At 41.3% G+C, this 21647-nt stretch overlaps 1 long non-coding RNA gene across 3 annotated transcripts in view; it reads right to left on the bottom strand.

The window, feature by feature from the left end:
* The window catches only part of LOC310852168, a 112593-nt gene that overhangs the window by 81158 nt on the left and 9788 nt on the right, over positions 1-21647 (bottom strand). The window contains exon 3 of one of the 3 annotated variants that reach the window (XR_014568002.1): positions 5707-6416. The exons of the other annotated variants lie outside the window; for them this stretch is intronic. This is a non-coding gene — a long non-coding RNA (uncharacterized lncRNA). Of the gene's footprint in view, positions 1-5706; positions 6417-21647 lie in introns of those variants that run through there. 3 annotated transcript variants of the gene reach the window in all.

Genomic DNA, 21647 nt, shown 5'->3' with positions numbered 1-21647 from the left:
ACCTCCTGGTAATGGACTGGTTCTTAAATGAGGAGGAAGAGAAGGAATTAGGAATGGGGTAAAGAATCCCATATCATAGCTATTGTTCCTTTAACAAAGCAGTCACAAAAAAGTGACTGTGCTGGTTTTTAGCTAGTGCTGGACCAAAATATTATGCCCAGGCCTCCCCCCCCCTTTTTCTTTTTGCGGCAATGGTAGTTTAAAAATAAGAAAGCCAATCAGGTGCTTAGAGGAACCCATAAGCAAGACCTGAGTGCAACAGTGCTCTCCAGACTTGTCATTCCTAGAAACTAGTATTCAGAAACATACTGTTCTTGATAGTGAAGACAGGGTCACACACCCGCTGCCACCCCAAAATTAATCTTTCTGAGATCAGAAACAATGGTCAAGCTTCTCTGCAAGACAGCTTGCCTTCCATTAGTGAACTTTCCCTATAACATGTAGCAAAAGTGGAATGTCCTATTCTGGGGCAAACTTTCAGTTCATGCAGGGCAAAAGTGAGGTTCAACAACTCTGGCCAATAATAATCCCCTTTGTGAACTGAGTGCACACCTTGGAATCCAATCCAGTATTGGCTGCAGAGTACGGAGGTTGTATAGGCCACAGGTTCATAAGAATGATCATTGTGGAAAAGATTCCTTTCAGGTAGAAAGTTTGAAAACCACTCTGTTGGAATGCCAACTCTCAAGAGGAGTGCGAAAACTGATGCAACCACACTCTTCAAACAAGTAACATTTTTTGCTTATAAAAATATTTTGCAGCTGTGACTTTATATATTTCTCATTGCTTCGTGCTTCTTTTTGAAAATGTTCCTAATCTTACTCTCTGATTAGCCAACTTGAAAGCATCATAAGCACTTCGTATTAATTTGCACAACATTTAAAAATATTGCCAAGATACCGTCATAGAAGGTCTCATATAGTAATATTATAAACCATTACCTCTCACCCTAGCATTTCTATTCCATTTGTCCAAATGTCTGGATGTCTGCTCTTTTATGATGGGTTTTATTTAGTGTAATAAGTCACAAATATCACATAAGCCTGATTAAATGGGGGTGACTTTTAATAAATGAGCACATATAAACTTGGGTTTTCTTGGATGGTACCAATAACAACTGTCATCTGGGTTGCAAATACAGGTGCCATAAATCATCTGGTTTGCTTTGTGGATCTTTCAACCTTACCAATCACACGTTGATGCTCTTAGACTGTAAGCTGCATTAATATATAATTCAGGCAAGGATCTGTATGGCATGAGTTCTTATCCTAGATTTCTTATATGTCTTTCCCCTCAGTTTTCAGGCATTTAATGACAAATCACAACTCACTTTATGTGAGTCCCGATGTCTGCAGGTTAAACTCTTCATTTGACATTTCAAAGGGAAGAGCTTTAGGATTAGCATTTCTCTCCCTCAAACTTTTTGCAAAGTGGAGCAAGACTTTTTTTCCCCAAAGCAGCAAGGCTGAACATACAAACTTGGACCAAGTCAACCTTATACAAGCACAGCAAAAAAGGTCAGCCTCTCCGATGACACAGTTCAAATAGAGGAATTTACCTGCTGATCCTGGAATGTGTAAAGTGATCCTGTGTCCTACATTACTGAGGACAGTCTTTTAGTTAAAGAAGCCCTCTGTTTACATAGCTCTCAAGTCCACATCCAGTTTAAAGATATCGTAAGAAGGGAAATCAGGAACCTTGAAGTTGCTCATCAATGGTTAGCACCTAGCTAGAGGGCCTTCTCAGTAGTGGTGCCTGCCCTGTGGAATGCCCTCCCATCAGATGTCAAGGAAGGTAACCCTGTTTAGGGAAGTTTTTAATGTTTGATGTTTTATTGTGAGTTTAATATTCTGTTGGGAGCCACCCAGAATGTCTGGGGAAACCCAGCCAGATGGGTGGGTTATAAATTAATTATTAATTAATATTCTATCAACAACAACAATTACTACAACAGCCCACAGACTAAACAGGCACACAGGTGATCTCATTCTTCCATACTTTGTGAAGATGTGTTTTTTTCTATATAAATTATTTCTCAATTTGCCTCTCTATATATGTATTAGGATATGATAATCCTAATATTATGCAATTTTTGTTTGTCATGCATTTCCTAGACTTTGATTATATGTGAGTGGCACTCTAGATCTTGACAATTTCCCAGCCACTCTGTTTCTTGATTCATTGTACATGCTTATACATGCACAATATGTTTGGGGGGGGGGGGAGATTTGCCACAAGTGGGAGAACCGAGCGGGTAGCACTGTGGTCTAAACCACTGAGCTTCTTGGGCTTGCCGATCGGAAGGCTGGTGGTTTGAATCCCCATGACGGAGTAAGCTCTGGTTGCTCTGTCCCAGCTCCTGCCAACCTAGCAGTTCGAAAGCACAGCAGTGGGAGTAGATAAATAGGTACTGCTGTGGTAGGAAGGAAAACGGTGTTTCCGTGTGCTCTGGTTTCTGTCACGGTGTTCTGTTGTGCCAGAAGCAGTTTAGTCATGTTGGCCACATGACCCAGAAAGCTGTCTGTGGAAAAACACCTGTTCCCTCGGCCTGAAGGCGAGATGAGCACTGCAACCCCATAGTTGCCTTTGACTGGACTTAAGTGTCCAGGCATCCTTTACCTTTCTTTTACCTTTTTACACATTTCTTAGTATAAGAAGAAATGGCAACTAAAACTAGGACACCAATAATGCCTGGAAACAATAGAGAAAGGTGTGGAGGCATGATGCAGACAGGCTAGAACAAGGTGGCTCAGCTGAGTAGCTGGGGAAATTACTGTAGATGTTCTGATGTGCAACTTTTAGATGAGCAGCGATTCTGTTGAGGGGTGGGCAAGGGACAATCTTGGATGGTACACCAATATCTGAAATATTTTTCAACATTCCTCTCCTGCTTGCTTGCTTTCTTTACCTGCACAATACTGAGGTATGATATTGAAGAAGGCACACAAAAGAGAAGTTCTAATCATTGGCATTTAAGCCTTGTCCACATTCCTCTCTGGTTTTACAAGTTACCTGCTCACTGATCCTTCCATCATATTTATTTAAACCTGATGAAAATCTTGAAGGCTCTGATTGAAATAAAAATATAGCTTGCTTACTATGTGGATGGGTTGCCCCCTGGTTCAAATCAATATGTTCTGTGCTGCAAGGCAAAACACAGAATACTTGCACGAGTCTTTCCGAACCACAGGGAAAACATTAGTATACCACAATAAATCTTCATCAGGAATAGAGGAGCCATGATTCCCTAGAAACTGGATCAGCCAGTTAATGGGAGCACAAAAAGAAAGCTAAATATCAGAAGAAAGTGCACCATTGACAAAATACTCAACAAGTCAGGAAATAAAGTGATGGCTTTTTTTTCCAATCTGGGAGACCTGAAGGCATAACCATTTTGAATATTCCTAGTTCATCTTCTGAGTTATGACAGATCGGTAGGAGACTTGCAGTCGCTTGAAGAGCCGGAACAACTTTTCTTGTCACACAAAGTGGCATGCTGAATTTCTACTGGCAGCTCTACTTTGCAGAGTTGGCTGACATGCTTATCATATATATGATGTGTGTGTGTGTGTATACACACACACAAATGCACCCCCCCCCCTTTCGGCAGATATGTTACTACAATTTTATAATATCATTGGAGAATACTGTTATTAAACCCAATCATAATACAGTGGTACCTCAGGTTACGTACGCTTCAGGTTACAGACTCCGCTAACCCAGAAATAGTGCTTCAGGTTAAGAACTTTGTTTCAGGATGAGAACAGAAATCGTGCTCTGGGGGCACAGTGGCAGCAGCAGGAGGCCCCATTAGCTAAAGTGGTGCTTCAGGTTAAGAACAATTTCAGGTTAAGTACGGAAATCCAGAACGAATTAAGTACTTAACCTGAGGTACCACTGTATGTTTAAAGTTTCATGTCCATCAGTTCAGGTTTTCAAGAAGCTTTAAGCCAAAGTTTTATTGTATATGCTGTTGCAGGTGTTATTGTTCATTTTGTTGAAGACTATTGACATAGGCTAAACGAATGAATGAATTTATTTATGATTTCAGTCCCAGACCAATTCCAGCTCACATACAGTATCAGAGAAATCATAAAACACAATGGGGATAAATTTAAATATATAATTAGGTACAACAGGGTCAATACAAATATGGCAACGTTAAAAATATAAAGGTTAAAACCTTAGTCACTAAAATATAACCTAAAATTGTTGTCTATGTCCTTAATCTTTAATGTTAGCACAGCTTGTTCCCTAAGTTTTATGGCAATCACACATAATTTGGCCACTGAGGAGCTCCAGGGGATTTATTAATATTAATAATAAAGGAGATGAGTTGAGAATTTTATTTAAAATAATAATAATATTTGTAATATCTTGAGCTCTCCAGTGCCCCACAGGCAGTCTCCTGGTTTACTACCCATTTCAGAAAGCCCCTGGAGCTTATCCTGACGTAGTGTTTTGCCAAAAGAAAAAGGGGAAAAAGCATTCGAAGAAATGGGTAGAATGAGAAGCTGGCTGAGTGGCCAGGAGAAGTTACTGTTCCAAAATTGTTAAAAGCAAGAATATGTATCACAAAGCGTGTTCTCCTTCAGGGAGAGCACGTGTTGTGGTGGGGTCTACTGAGCCACCCCTTTGTTGCTGGGTAAGTTCTCCAAGATGGCCAGGGGGCATTGATTGGATTGCCGAGTTGCTGGGGCAAAAGTTATGTTGCAATTTTGGTGGGAGGGGTAAAAGGTTTAAATACTCTGCACGCAGCCTTGTACTTTCTCTTTTGCTGCGTGCAACGGATCACCCGCCCACCCGCCCTAGAATAAGGGGTTTGTTGCGTTGACCTTGCTATGCCTGTCATGGGGTCGTCTGCCTTTGAGCAGGGGCCTGGTAGGAATTTTTCCACCTGGCAAATTGGCTGGCTGGGTGGTTTTTACCTACTGCGCAGCAAATCGTCACAACTTGTAAGGTTGTGGTTAGGCATTGGTTATAAATCTGGTGGAGGAGGGGTTAGGATAGGCTGGGCCTACCCCTCCATGGAGGGGTTCAGGATAGGCTGGGCCTGCCCCTCCATGGTTGCTGCGGAAAGGGAATTCCGTTAAAGGAATCCTGGGGCTTGCCATCTTTTCGTCCAATCCCTGGAATGGGACTAGGGCCGGCAAGCCTTCGGGGAGCGTGCGGGTGAGAGTTGAGGGTCTGTGTCTCAGCTCCAATTCTTCCCCGACTTGCTTTCCCCCGCACTGTCTTTCGGTGGTGCCCGGAAGTCAGTTCTGTCCCCAGGCACAGTTTGTATTTTAATAAAGTTGTGGCCAAAATCATGCCAAAAATCTTAAACAAAAATTACGTGTCCGTTGTGAGTTATTTTGGGGGGTGGATTGGGGACCTCAACACGCAACACCCACTTCTTGTTAATGATTTTTAGGTAAGAATAGCAGGAGATCCATGCCCATGCACACACACCATGAAAAAGTGATGGGGGGGAAAACCACTGATTTCATTACGGGTGAATAGCTTCACAAAATAGGATTTTAGGATTAAGGACTACTTCAGGTGGTTCTCTGCAAATTTGTGGACAAAAGTCTGTACCAGCAACTGGGGAGAAGCTGGAGTGCTTAATCCACCCCTCAGATGTTAAGCGAAATATACTCAGAGTTGAGTGTTGATTTCATTCTCTTTATTTCAGCTCATGGTAAACAGTGAGTGCTTTCTCCCAAAACCTCTGGCTATATATACATTATTTACACAATGGGTCCCGTGTGATTGGCTGATTCAGCTCCCCTCCTGGAGCCTGATTGGACTTTTCCTGCAGGCCAATCAGGTTGCTGATTCAATTCCTCCTGGAGCCTGATTGGGCTGCTCCTGCAGACCAATCAGGTTGCTGCCTTCTAGCATCCTACCTGCCTAATGTTCTAGGATCCAAGCTCAGTACATGACATTAACTTTACCCCTAAGGTAGACAACTGAAGAGAACTACAGTAGCACTGTGGTCTTTTAAACCAGTTTTAGAACAGCCCCAGAGAATGAGCCTCTTCATGTTCAGTGAAAAACGAGGGCTGTCTTTAAGTTCTGTTGTGAACAGCTGTGAATTATTTTCAGCAAAAGCAGAAACACAGATAACATTCTAAAGAAAAGCCACAGTTGAATCAGGATGGCATTAATATCTCTTTACCTAATGGAGGTTAGTCAACAAGCAATTATGGTATTTGTGATAAATGTGATAAATTCGTGATGAAATCAGTGGTTTGAATTGGACTGAAAGGCCTGAATTTGAAGTTGAGTCATGCATCCAGAAAAGACTGTCTTTTCCTTAACAAGGAATATGCGTTTTTTCATAAGGTGGCTTTTTCCAATCTCCTTCAACTTTTGAAAAAAATGTTGGTGATCTCAGAAAGCTTCATAATCTGCATGTGCCCAGTGAGGTGTAGCTGGGGAATAAAGTCATGCTTTAGGATTTTCTACAGCTTATTTAAGTCTGTGTTGTGAACTGAAGTGGCAAGAAAATAGACATTCTAATCAACTGACATCATGTCACTTTTACCGGAAAGGTACAGCAACCCAACTTCTTACTTTTATTGATCATCCTAATGCATGTTTTATATTTTATGTGAACCACTTAGTATTTTTTTAAAAAATTAAATGGTATACGAATTATGTGGTTGTTGTTGTTTTTTTTAAAGAAACCTAGTTCAGCAGTGGCTGAGGAAACCCAGCCAGATGGGTGGGGTATAAATAATAAATTATTATTATTATTATTATTATTATTATTATTATTATACACTCCTCCCTGCCATTACATAGAAGAGAGTTCAGAAATGGAAGTGAATTGTGTGCATTATTAGGTGGAATGTGCTCCACCTAAAAAATTCAGTTCAGAACCTGCTTCACCGCTTGAGAAAAGAGCAAGATTAAGTCCAAAGCATTTCAAAGACTGACTGACTGCATCAAAATTGTTATGGAAAAATGAGCACACTGTCTCTTTATTGAAGCTAGACATTGTCCTTCACAAAAGAGTTCTTTCTTCCCCTTCTTCCCATTTTCTTCCCAGCCTGGTGTTTATAAGGATATAACTGTTATTCTAAAGCAGCAATGCTGCAGCAAGCAAAGGCTCTAGCAGCTCAGTCAGCTGCTTGTGGCTGCAAAGCCAAACAGGATGTTTGTGACTGTTGCCATGGAAACAAAGGGGCAGTCCATTCTTATTGAGCACAGGATATGAGCTCAGTGTGTGTCATATGACCTGTACAGGATGTACATGGGTGGAGTTAGGGGTTTCTCTCTGTTTGTTGAAGAGAGCAGACATCTTTTACTGTATGACTGCTAAAGACAGGAATAAAAGCATGTAGTTACATTTCTGTCTGTGTCTGATTCCCCTCCCTGGGGATATGCAGGGAGGAGGAGGAGGAGAAGCAGATGGTGTGTTTTTCTCACAGCCTGAGGAAAATCGCCGGAATGGACCTCGTGTGTTTTTCCTGCCGGGAGTCGCCAGAGGGAGGTCAAAGGAATTCAGCCGGTGCCTAGACAGATAGGCACATACCTCTGACCGGGCAAGAATTCCAACAATAACAAGCTTGGAGAGAATTTTTTTTTGTAGAAACAAAATCTGCACAGAAAGAGAAAAAAATCCAAATCTTTGAGAAACTCCAAAGCAAGTCAGAGGTTGGGACACTTAGAGAGATCCCTCATTGGATAAGACAAGCCCCAAATGTGTCTGAAGTGGCTCCACTTTGCTTCATGATTTGGGATTCAACTAACTCTTTTGCACACTCCAGGTCATTAGCTTTGCTCTTTGATAGAATTCCCCAACTGCCAGTACAAACAATTCTGTTTTGAATCTTTATTGGAAGCAAATCTTTGCATGATGCTTCTTGTGATTTCCTAGTCTGCAGACATCTCTTGGGAGAAAGAAACCATAGTTAGGTCATGTTTAATATAGTGTTTAGAGAAACTGAAGAAAGAAAGAAAGAAAGAAAGAAAGAAAGAAAGAAAGAAAGAAGTGAATATTTAATGTTTCATCATGAATCTTCACCAGTAAATCTATCATTTCCCTTTAAAAGAAAACTCAGGTTGCTGACTGCCTTCAGTTGGTTCTGAAGTAAAACAGGGGCATCCAAAAGTAAGGTACTGTAGAAGCACTTGTGTGATTTCTCTTTTTCTTTCTAAAGAAGGATGTTCTTGACCCTTCCTTAATGCAATGCCATCTAGGTAAGCTGGTAGAGGAGAATGCCTGTGCTACCACTGTTTTGTTTCAGTAGCTAGGTAACAGATTTTCAAAGTGGGTTCTCTGAGAATTGCACCTGGATAACACTTAAGGTTGTGCGTGAATAGCCTCACAAAATTACTTTGTGTTTTTATTGGGGGCAGAAAGAGAGCTTGTTGATGCATTGACAGCCCAGCTTCTATAATCCTTCACAATGTTCCAGACCTATCACGATTATTGAGCATAACAGGGGAAAATGGTGACTTTCGCAATAACTAAAATTAAAATTTAAAAACTGGAGAATGTTTTGAAGGGAGGGAATGTGCATAGTGACCTTCTTTCATGGGAAAGGATAAAGGAAAGAAGATAAAGTCCCAATCAGAGAAGAATGGCAGATCAAGTTGGTGGATTATGCCAAAATGGCTAAAATGACCGGAAGAATCTCAAATCAGAAAGACATTTTTTTTTTAAAAAAAAAATAAAGAATGGGGGAAATTTATCTTAAAAACCATTTTAAACAGCTAATATCATTAGTAGGATTGGAATAACACTTGTAGTTTAATGGTGAATTTTGGACACAATGGAGCTGTAAAAGTTTTGGATTATCATAAAAACTGCAGGTGAAAATGATTAACAATAGGACCCACAAAGGAGAGTAAGGAAGTCAAAGGGATTCCATGAAGTCTTGTTTTTATGTTGTAAGTTGGATATGTAATTGCAAAATTTTAATCTGAAAACAAATAAATTTATGTGGGGTCGTATCAACTAACATGGATAAGTCACAAAGCCAAAATGTTACAAAAGACGGCAGACTACCAAAGACTTTCTTTGAAATGACAGACAATATGGATTGGATTGACATTTGGAGAACCAAGAACCCGCTGGGAAGAGAAGGAACATTCTTCTCTGAAGCCCAGCTGACTTGGACAAGAATCGACCAAATATGGATATCTAGAAGTCTGGCACCCAAGGTTAGAAAGGTGGAAATCTGCCCAAAGACCTGCTCCGACCATAACGCACTGAAGATGGACATGACACTACTACCAACCGGTTCCTTTAGATGGAAGATGAATGACAATTTGTTTAGAGATCAGGAGATTATTAAGAAGGCCCAAAAAGCTTTGAAGGACTATTTTGAGATAAACATGAACACTATGGTGGAAAAAAGAATTATCTGGGACGCAAGCAAAGCAGTGATGAGGGGGTTCTTGATACAACAGAATGCTGTAAAGAAAAGAACACAAAATGAGAGGAAAGATAAGATTTTGGAGAAAATTAAAGAATTAGAGAAGAAATTAAGATCAAATCCGAAGTCACAGCCGATTCTGAGAGAAATCAAACTTCACCAAGCACAATATTCTAAACTGATAAATCAGGAAATAGAGTGGAAGATCAAATTAATGAAACAAAAAACTTTTGAATCGGCAAATAAATGTGGGAAACTGCTAGCTTGGCAGTTGAAGAGGAGACAAAAATTAAACACAGTTACAAATTTAGAAATTGAAGGAAGAAATATTCAGAACCCCGCGGAGATCAGAAAGTGTTTCCAGAGATATTTTAAAAAACTATATACCCAAGGGCCGCAAGATGAGGTTGAGATTAAACAATTTTTAGAAAAAAATGGACTTACAAAATTGTCACAAGAAAACAGATCAATCCTGAATAACAAAATAACATGACAAGAGATTGAACAAGCCATTCAGAACATGCAATTGGGGAAATCTCCAGGGCCAGACGGCTTGACCGCCAAGTATTATAAGACATTAAAAGACTATTTGATTCAACCAATGATGGAGGTCAGCAACGAAATCATGGAGGGGAAGAGGGCGCCGGAATCGTGGAAGGAAGCTTTCATAACATTGATACCAAAATCGGAAATTGAGAAGACACAACTCAAGAACTATCGTCCCATCTCCCTTTTAAATGTGGATTACAAAATATTTGCAGATGTATTGGCAAGCAGACTTAAAAGAGTTTTAAATGAAGTAATTCATAAAGACCAGGCAGGCTTTCTCCCAGGCAGACACATGTTTGCTAACACAAGGAACATCATTGACATCTTGGAACTTTTGCAAACAAACATAAATACAAAAGCAGTGTTAATTTTTATAGATGCGGAGAAGGCCTTTGATAATATCTCTTGGAAATTTATGAAGGGAAACTTAAAAGAAATGGGAGTGGGACGGGGTTTTGAGAATGGGATTGATGCAATATATTCAGAACAAAAGGCTAAATTGATAGTTAACAATGTGGTTACAGAAGAGTTTAAAATTGAAAAAGGAACACGACTAGGCTGCCCGATTTCCCCTCTGTTATTTATATCGGTTCTGGAGGTGTTCTTGAACATGATTAGAGGGGACCGGTTGGTGGAAGGGATTCAGGTCGGAGCGAAACAATATAAACTTAAAGCTTTTGCAGATGACCTAGTTTTGACTTTGCAGGAGCCAGAATCTAGTACAAAAAGAGTATTGCAACTGATACAAGACTTTGGTCGGGTAGCGGGATTTAAATTAAATAAACAGAAAACCAAGGTGTTGGGGAAAAATTTGACAGATACAGAGTCAGAACGGTTTCAGAGAGAAACAGAACTAACTGTGGTCAAAAAAGTAAAGTACCTAGGGGTAAACATTACAGCAAAAAATCTGAGTCTATTTAAGGATAACTATGAAAAATGTTGGTCTGAAATTAAGAGAGATTTGGACAGTTGGACAAAATTGAAGCTTTCTTTGCTAGGCCGAATTGCTGCTATTAAGATGAATGTATTGCCAAAAATGTTGTTTTTGTTTCAAACACTACAGATTGTGGACAAAACGGAGTGCTTCCGGAAGTGGCAGAGACATATCTCTAAATTTGTCTGGCAGGGCAAAAAGCCCAGAATTAAGTATAAGATATTAACTGATGCGAAAGAAAGAGGGGGCTTTGCCCTGCCAGACTTAAAGTTGTACTATGAAGCCGCAGCTTTCTGCTGGCTAAAAGACTGGCTACTTCTCGAAGACACTGATGTACTGGACCTGGAAGGTTTTAATAATGCTTTTGGTTGGCATGCATACTTATGGTATGATAAGGTTAAGAGCAATAAGGCCTTTAAGAACCATATTGTCAGGAAAGCAGTGTTTAATGTCTGGACAAAATACAAAGACTTATTGGAAAACAAAACTCCAAGGTGGCTTTCACCTCTGGAAGCTAAGGCCCGAAAAAGACCCAATATGGAGGCCAAATGGCCAAAATATTGGGAAATATTAGAAAAAGATGGAGACAATTGGAAATTGCACAGTATGGAGAAAATGAAGGATAAAGTGCGAGACTGGTTACATTATGCTCAGATTAAAGAAGTCTTTAAAAACGACAAAAAGCTAGGGTTCCAGGTGGAGAAATCGAAGTTGGAAACAGAACTGTTAGAACCAAAGACTAAGGTACTTTCAAGAATGTATAACTTGCTGTTAAAATGGAACACACAAGATGAAATGGTTAAATCAGCTATGATAAAGTGGGCACAGGACATTGGGTATAATATTATGTTCGAGGACTGGGAAAGGTTGTGGACCACTGGGTTGAACTTCACTGTATGTAATGCTTTGAAGGAAAATGTAATGAAAATGATATATAGATGGTACATGACCCCAGTTAAACATGCTAAGATATACCATTTGTCTGATAATAAATGTTGGAAATGTAAAGAAAATGAAGGAACATTCTTTCACCTCTGGTGGACCTGCCCTAGGGTGAAGGCCTTCTGGGAAATGATATATAATGAGCTGAAAAAGGTATTTAAGTATACCTTTACTAAGAAACCAGAGGCCTTCCTTTTGGGCATTGTCGGCCAGAAGGTGCTAAAGAGGGACCGAACATTTTTCATGTACGCAACAACGGCAACAAGGATACTTATCGCTAAGAATTGGAAAACTCAAGATCTACCCACGCTGGAAGAATGGCAGATGCAACTGATGGACTATATGGAACTAGCTGAGATGACTGGCAGAATCCGAGACCTGGGAGAGGAGAGGGTCGAAGAAGATTGGAAGAAATTCAAGACTTATTTAAAAAAACATTGTAATTTGGTTGAATGTTAAGAAAGGATGCTAGATCATAAATAATTGTGCACCACTAAATTAGATGGAATTAAGAGGACAAGTAAGTTTGAGGAAAATTTATAAATCTATTGGAGAACTAACAGATTATATTTAAATGAACCTGACACAAGACTGTAAACAAGATGATAAATTGCGGGCAAGAATTGACAATGATGCAAATGGGAGCGGGAGGTGTGAGGGAGTCCAAAGATGTTAAGAAAGTATGTTATGATATATGTTATTCTCTTTCTTCATTTTTGCATTTTTATTCAAAAATCTTAATAAAATATTTATATGAAAACAAATAAATTTATGTAAATAGAAAAGGATGAGGGAAGAAAGAAAAATCTCAGAAAAGGTTTCAGAAAAATGTCTTCTGAGAAATGCTAGCTCAGCTTTTGGGAATTGTACAGTGTGGTCCTATGCATGCTAACTTGACGGCAAACTCCAATGTGTTCACTGGGGCTTTCTCCCTCATATACCTGTGTTTAGGCCACATTTTTAGGTGCACACTTAAAAAGTAAACCTATCGGAATACACATAAAAAAGAATGCACCAAGAGATCTTTGCTATTTGGACCCAGGTGTCCTGTGAAAGTGAAGCATATTATGCACTGTGCCATATTTACCTCAGGAAACATCTGTGAGTTTTAAAACCAAAATGGATTCCTTGCAAGGTAATAACTGCAACCGAGAAGAGCATTAACTTGACTTTTGTGAATGACAGGGCTTGATGCAAAAGTTACATCACACTGTCGGTGTTTTGCACAGATTACCTCAGGGAAATGGGGAAAATATGCAAATAACATAATGCCTCATCCTATGTACCTGCTGGTTGAGTTTTGATTTACTGAGCTGTCTCTGGGAGATTTTCTTGTAAAAAAAAAAAAATTCTCACTTTGAGGTGGGGATAGACACGCTGTTTTCCTATCAGTAAAAATGGAGGGGGGGAGTATTTTGCTTCTTCAAACTGTTCAGTCTCCTACCTCAAGTGAGAGAGAAAAGCCATGTTAGCAGTTTAACATTACAAGTGACATTTTTACAGAGTTAGCAGGTGTCAAACACAAGCCATGTCACTTGCCGCCAACAGAGAGGTCTGTTGTGGAAAAAAAAAGTCAGATTAAAATAATAACACTCATTATATTTCTCGGAGAAATGCTCTCAGCGTGTCAAAGTGGAATCAGAAAGTCAGGGAAGACCTCAGCACAGCAGTGTGCTGTCTGCATGGTAATGCAATTGGAGACCATAACATGTTGTAATGAGTGCTAATGAAATCGTGTACGGAGAGCCTGAGAGTGAGGCACGAAGGAAGAATGATAAAAGGGATTCTAAGAGGAGCTCATATCACATGTAGAGAATGATCAATCAGATAAGGGCTGCTCAAGTTAAGCAAGACAGAGAGAGGTGAGTCCCTAATGAAAGCTCAGTTTGTCTAACAAGATATGATGATTAATAATGACAAGCATGGCTGAAGTATCCACTGCTAATAAACAGGCCTCACCAGGGGCAAAGGAACACCAAGTTATGAGGCCATAGGTGGAGCAGCCAAAACACTCTCCGCAGCCCAAGACGGATTGCTAGGAAGGTATGCATTGGCCACAAGAAACATATGACATGTCACTGGTGACCTTAGCTATACAATTTTGGAACTTGGGAAGCAAGCCTACAACTAAAAGCAGAGAAAAGAGAAAGAGGTGTAGTTTGTTTTACAGGACACCCTATTATTGTTTAGCTAATGGGATGTGCTTTGTTATCTTGATGAATGTAAGGATAGCTTTGCTTGGGAAGCCAAGAAGCCAGACCTGAACACAATACAACAGTATCTCCTTTGGAGCTTACCATCCTCACTGTTGGTCAATTGTAGCTGTACATGGCAGAATAAGCATGAGGTATCTTGTGCACGGGATGCAGGTGGCTCTGTGGGTTAAAGCCTCAGCGCCTAGGACTTGCCAATTGAAAGGTCGGCGGTTCGAATCCCTGCGGCGGGGTGCGCTCCCGCTGCTCGGTCCCAGTGCCTGCCAACCTAGCAGTTCGAAAGCACCTCCGGGTGCAAGTAGATAAATAGGGACCGCTTACCAGCGGGAAGGTAAACGGCGTTTCCGTGTGCAGCTCTGGCTCGCCAGAGCAGCGATGTCACGCTGGCCACGTGACCCGGAAGCGTCTCCGGACAGCGCTGGCCCCCGGCCTCTTGAGTGAGATGGGCACACAACCCCAGAGTCTGTCAAGACTGGCCCGTACGGGCAGGGGTACCTTTACCTTTACCTTTATCTTGTGCACACCAATGGCTGGTTTTGTCACATTTGAGTTAAGTATTATGACATGCCCCGTAACCCTTTCTCAGGTTGCACTAACTAGTAAATGTGGTACTTATGGAAATGTGTGCAGGGTACTAAAAGCCTTTCCCCTTTCTTTTTAAACTAATGCCTTGTATTCATTTGTTTGTTCATTCGTTCATCCAAAGCCTGGGGAGGGGCTAGAGCCATGCCACGACCCCAGCGGTAACCCAGGGGATGCTCGAATTGATCCACATCAGTGGGGCTCCCCCTACTGGTGGTTTACCTTTACCAGACTCCCTGCAAGGCAGGCAGGAGTCAGATATAGTCTGTGGACGCCAATGCTTAAGCCAATACGGCTCACATTCTGTAACCAATAAAGTTGTGGCCTAAATTTTGCCCATTAGCAGTAACCTAAAATTCTGTGTCCTTGTGTCTTTATTCTCATGGGGGTACCTTGGGGCTTTGACACGCAACTAGTAAATGTGGTAGTTATGGAGATGTGTGCAGGGTACTAAAAGCCTTTTCCCTTTCTTTTTAACCTAACGCCTTGTATTCATTCATTTGTTCGTTTGTTCATTTAGGAGTATTTATATCCCACCTACTAATTGAAGATCTTGAGCTTCTTAGTATATATATCTGCACACACACACACACACACACACAGAGAGAGAGAGAGAGAGAGAGAGAAATAACCATAAATAAAGAATAAAAATGTGCACCCCACCACTGAGGCCATTCCATTGTAGCCATCCAACCTCCCAAAATTTCAAAACCTCTCGTGATGGTTTGACCCCTTTCCGTTTTAACAGTACAAATTCTACAAACGCCCTCCATATCGCCTCAAAATAATTTCTCCTGCATATTCCCTGTCTTACCTTAATGACACATGTTAATTTATCATTAATAACTATATCCCACACATCTTTCTACCATCTTCCATTTTAGATTCTGCTTGCCCCTTCTACTTCCTAGCTATAATAATTTGTGGAGCTGTCAATAAATTTGTGAGCAAGTTCTTCATAGCCTGTGAACCTTCCACCCCATTGTAAATTGATAATAATGCTACCCTCTGGACTTTTGGTCAGCTTTAAGCCAGTGATTTCTGTCATCTCCTTAAACTACCTCTGGTTTCCTGTGGGAAACTAGGGAGAAGAACATGAGCACAAGAACCCTTTTCCCTTCTGTGGTTTCCAGAAACTGATATTCAGAAGCATTACTGTCACCAATTGTGGAGACAGAGCATAGCTGAGTAAGTAGCCAGTTGAGCTAGTAGTAACCTGAGAATGCTTACTGTGAATGTGGATAAAAAGAAGCACTTTTCAAAGTTTGCAAAAATGTGAAATGAGGCAAATTCCCAAACATGTGGCATATGGTGCATTTCATTTAAAATGTTCAAACTCAACCATGCCCAGCTGATTACATGGGCCCAAAACTAGCATACATTTGCCATAGATTGCAGGGACTAAAGGTAAAAGGTAAAGGACCCCTGGATGGTTAAGTCCAGTCAAGGGCAACTATGGGGTTACGGCGCTCATCTCACTTTCAGGTCGAGGGAGCCAGCGTTTGTCTGCGGACAGCTTTCCGGGTCATGTGGCCAGCATAACTAAACCACTTCTGGTGCAATGGAACACCCTGACGGAAACCAGAGCTCATGAAAATGCTGTTTACCTTCCCACCGCAAAGGTGAAGGGGAGTGAAGAGAGGTGGGGCTTCACTGATCTCAGATGAATTAAATTTTAATTTTAGAAGCTGAACAAAAGTGGTGCCCAAGACTGGCATCTCCCTCTCTCTTGTTTTCTGCAATTTGGCAGCTATTTGTATACTCAACATTAGCATTGAACATAATAAGATGCTGCAATAGAATCTAATACTGAACAGTATCCAACAGCTGGCAGGCATTTGCAGTCAATATATTAAAGTACAAATTAGCAAGTCTGTATAGATTATATTCATCATTCAAATATAAGCATTCAAAACATGTTTTGAATGTTGGCGGCTAATTTTGATTCTGGAATCTGAAACTTTGAAAGTGGTTGCAGTTTTCAAAATGCTGCAAAATGTTATTTTGCATCTGCCATTTAGTTGGAGTCTAAAAAGGTAAAGGTAAAGAACCCCTGACAGTTAAGTCCAGTCACAGATGACTTTGGGGTTGTGGCGCTCATCTCACTTTAAAGGCCGAGGGAGCTGGCGTTTGTCTGCAGACAGTTTTTCTGGGTCATGTGGCCAGCATGACTAAGCTGCTTCTGGCACAACGGAACACCGAAACCAGAGCAGCGCATGGAAACGCCATTTACCTTCCTGCCGGAGAGGTACATATTTATCTACTTGCACTTTGGGGCATGCTTTCAAACTGCTAGGTTGGCAGGAGCTGGGACTGAGCAACAGGAGCTCACCCAGTCATGGGGATTCAAACCGCCAACCTTTTGATCAGCAAGCCCAAGAGGTTCAGTGGTTCAGACCACAGCACCACCCACATCCCCTAGCTAGAGTCAAAGCGTGCCTAAATTTTGTGAGGAGAACCTGAGCTTACAGGGTTAAACAGCTCAGAGTGTACGTCCTGCCTACTGTGGGGTGGGGTGAGATTATGCGTCATTTCCAAGAGTCTCATCCCTTTGTTCTCTTTTTCTTTCGCTTTTAAGGAGAGTGGACGTGTATTCACGATGTTGTGCGCTGTATTAGACAATGGATAGTTCTGCTATAAATAAAACTGCTTTTAGTTATTAGTAAGATCTGTGTGAGACTCTGTTTAGCACACTGAAGAAGCACAGAAGACAGCAGCTTTCTCTGACCGCTGCCGATCACTGTTTTTGCTCGGAGCATTGGAATGTGGACTTTGGAATGCGGAGGCCTGGCGCAGCGAGAGCGGGCTGGACGCCAGACTTATCTGAGCAATAAATCTTTCTCAGGTTGTTCAGTGTTGTTAACTCCAATTGCTTACTCTGACTGCTTCCCGTAAACCTCGTTCTGTGCCAATAAGCACAGGGCACCTTTCCCGGAAGCACTGAGGCTCATAAAGGTAAAGGGACCCCTGACCATTAGGTCCAGTCACGGACAACTCTGGGGTTGCGGCGCTCATCTTGCTTTATTGACTGAGGGAGCCAGTGTACAGCTTCTGGGTCATGTGGCCAGCATGACTAAGCCGCTTCTTGCGAACCAGAGCAGTGCACAGAAACGCCGTTACCTTCCCTATTTATCTACTTGCACTTTGACATGCTTTCAGACTGCTGGTTGGCAGGAACAGGGACTGAGCAACAAGAGCTCACCCCATCGTGGGGATTCGAACCGCCGACCTTCTGATCGGCAAGCTCTAGGCTCTGTGGTTTAGACCACAGCACCACCCACGTCCTCGGCCCCCCTGGGGCCCATAGATTGCAGCAAAATCTTGTCTGTGCAATGGGTTCATGGGGAGAAGCTGCTCCATGAGCCCTTGCAAAAGTGAGGGGAAAGCTTAAAGAAGGCTGCTTCCCCTTTGAGCTCAGAGTCAGTTCACCTCAAGAGCTCCCCACTCACCCTTCCTTTTTTAGGTGAAAGGAGGAATGGCATTGGGCAGGCCCAACATACTATAGCCCCCCCGTAAGGAGCCTGAGGGGAGGACTGACACAGCACCCCCAAACTTGGGTTGGGGTATGTGCCTGGTTTGAATCTGCTCCCTAGTCACCCAAGGAGACCTTGTGTGCTTGGCTTGTACCAAAGCAAGATTCAGCACTGACCGACTCCCATTGAACAGGTTTGAGGTGGTCCAAATCCAGCAGACCCATTCCACCAATGTGGGGTTATGGAATGATGAAGTGATCTTGCCATTCCAACGCTTATTCTGCTTGCTGCTGTCAATAAAGATTTGGTCTGATTTTCTCCCATCACCATTGTACAGTCCGGTTATTTGCTGATCTCTTGGGTCAAATAATGCCTGGGGAAATCATTTCTAGTAACAAAAAATTCCCAATCAATGGAAGTTTTTGCCATGAGTAGAAAAGAGTTTATTAAACCTTAATGGCAATAGAGTTTCCATATACAGTGGTACCTCGGGTTCAAGACCCCTCGGGTTACAGGCACCTCGGGTTACAGAAACTTCAGGTTAGAGACTCTGCTAACCCGGAAGTAGTACCTCAGGTTGAGAACTTTACCTCAGGATGAGAACAGAAATTGTGTGGTGGCAGCAGGAGGCCCCATTAGCTAAAGTGGTACCTCAGGTTAAGAACAGTTTCTGGTTAAGAATGGACCTCTGGAATGAATTAAGTTCTTAACCAGAGGTACCACTGTAGTATAAGCTAATATCCATTTTATTATGGTGTGATAGCTACTGATTTGGCAGTAAATTACTAATGATGCAATCCTATATATTTCTACTTTGAATTAAACGGAGCTCAATGAGACCTACTATAGGTTATTGTATAAAGAATTTCACCTTCTGGATTGTATCCAGCTAAGTTTTACTCAGAGTAGATATGTTGAAAATAACAGACATAAGCCCAGAATTGTGAATACCTGGAATATATTTGTATTTATAACTTTTTGTGTGCACTTTCAATAAGCAAAATGCAAAAACATTAGCAAAAAGAAACAGTTAAATCACCAGTGATGTGTGACAACCCACACTTACGCATGATGGCTGTACATTACATTTTCATTACACCCCAAAAGGAGAGGCATGCAACTAACTCATTGAAATAATGCAAGCAAATGAAAATAGAGAGAAGATTTCTGGTAGATGAATAAAAGATAACAGAAACTTACAAAACAAATACAGACAAGTATAGCAGAATGTTGTTGAGTATCTTTCCCCCCTCAAGTGATTAGATTAAAATAAAATCAACTTTCATTAACTGTTTATAGGAATGACAATAAGAAACAAACAGAATCAGAGAATTCCAACACAAGCTGTGCAATGAAATGTCTGTTGATAAGCCATTTATCAATAGGTCTCACCCAATCCATCAAGCAACCCATTTACTTGTTTAATTTCTTGATGGTGGAATGGCTCCATAGCTGTCAGAAAATTTCATTTTTTTGGGGGGGGGGGAGAACAAAGGTAAATTTTGGTGTTCAGTTTTTCCCCCATTTGTGGGTGGTGAAGCATGCATTGTGATGTTGGGCAAATTTCAGGTGTCCTAAATTCAAAGATGGAAACTCATCAGTCCACATGCATCCAGAGTTTCTGATGGTAGGGGCTGGAAGAATCTTTAAAACACACAATGATTTCTCCTCACCCCTCCAAAAAAAAAAAATGTCCCACACCCACATTCATGGGGGATTTCTCTCTCCATCTCCTCAAAAACGGAGCCTATTTAAAGTTAGGAGCGTGTGCACTTATCATGCAAGTTGGGCTTCACTTCAGTGATGAAACGATTTATTTAAGATTCACATGGTCTTTAAAAAAATAAAGGAAAGATGCAGATGGGCATGCAACATTTGTCTACTCGTACAGCTGCTCACCTCCATTAACATGACAGAATTCAAACTGCCCTACTTCATAAATCAATTATTCATCTTGCTCAATAACTTGCCTCGGGGTGCAGCCAATCACGGGGCTTCAGAGATAGCCTTGCCACAGGCCAACTGGTAAGAGGTCATGACCTAGAGAACCAGCTTCTCATTTGTTGCATATAATCCACACTTCTTTCCTCGAGAGAGCTTTCGTGTATAAGCGTTCTGATATAAGCGTTCAAAAAAGGAAAATGGCAACAGCTTTTCCAAGCAGCACATTCGTTGCTATTGGGCTGGTTGTGTAGATCCAAGAAGTGGCCTTGTAACCCATTTGATTATTCTGCACCTAACCCAGCTCCCAATGGTTCAGGCAAAACTTGTTACCATCACCTCCTCCTTTTTTGGAAGACAATGTTCCAGGGATCAAACCTGGGTTTTATTTTATTTTATTGCATGCAAAGCATTTGATCAAGCCATGCCCCCATCATAGAATGGGAGTTGGGTTGGCCCATGCAATTGAGAACAGCTTGCATCCAACTGTGGCAAACCTAGAGACAGGGGAGAAATTCAATCAAGTTTGCATTTAGAGGGGAATCTTATCAAATTCTCATTCCAAAACAACATGATAATTGAAAAGCAACCACCCTTTGAAATTTGCACTTATTTGAATTTTAAAATGCAGTTCTCCAACCAACCAATGTTTACAAAAATGCATACATTACAGGAAAGTGTGTGTAAATGAATATATTGGTGAAAATAACATGCACAAGTGCATTGTATTAGGAGAAATTGCAACTATGTGCCACTAACTTAAAACCACATATAAAAATGTGTTCATTAGTAGAAAATTGCACTAAAAGCTGAAGAATATGCATGATAGATAGATAGATAGATAGATAGATGATAGATAGATGATAGAATGGCAAATCATTGCAGAAATATGGTGCTGAGTTGAACAGTTTAACTGTGGAATGATATAGAAATGGCCTGGGATGTAAGGCATAAGGTAAAGGTAAAGGGACCCCAACTATTAGGTCCAGTTGTGGCCGACTCTGAGGTTGCAGTGCTCATCTCGCTTTATTGGCTGAGGGAGGAGGCGTACAGCTTCCGGGTCATGTGGCCAGCATGACTAAGCCGCTTCTGGCGAACCAGAGCAGCACACGGAAACACCGTTTACCTTCCCGCCGGAGCAGTACCTATTTATCTACTTGCACTTTGATGTGCTTTCGAAGTGCTAGGTTGGCAGGAGCAGGGACCAAGCAATGGGAGCTCACTCTGTTGCGGGGATTTGAATCGCTGACCTTCTGATCAGCAAGTCCTAGGCTCTGTGGTTTAACCCACAGCACCACCCGCGTCCCTATGGGATATAAGGCATAGCTCAGCCAAATGTGAAGTTTTGCTTTAATGAAGTTGCAACTCAACATTAACCAGCTCTCCTCTTACCCTAGTGAGGCCCAACTCTGTTTACATTATCTTACATTTGTCCTCATCTCTGTTCACAAAATACTGATGTTGAGAGGGGTGTCTTTGTGTGCTTAAGAGAAGACATAAACTTAAAACTGGAGTGTGAAGTCAAGAGCAACAGAAAGATGGATATAGCAGGGCAGCTTGCCTTGTCTCCAGAGAGAATTTTGGTTTCTCTCAATTGTCTAATATTCACATTTTTTTTTGCAAAAAGTTTTCAATTAGAAAT

Source organism: Podarcis gaigeae (genome assembly GCF_964106915.1).
Source record: "Podarcis gaigeae genome assembly, chromosome: 9".
In the NCBI taxonomy this organism is placed as follows: domain Eukaryota; kingdom Metazoa; phylum Chordata; class Lepidosauria; order Squamata; family Lacertidae; genus Podarcis; species Podarcis gaigeae.
Note: the sequence above shows the minus strand (reverse complement) of the source record. Positions and strands in the feature narration are given on the sequence as shown.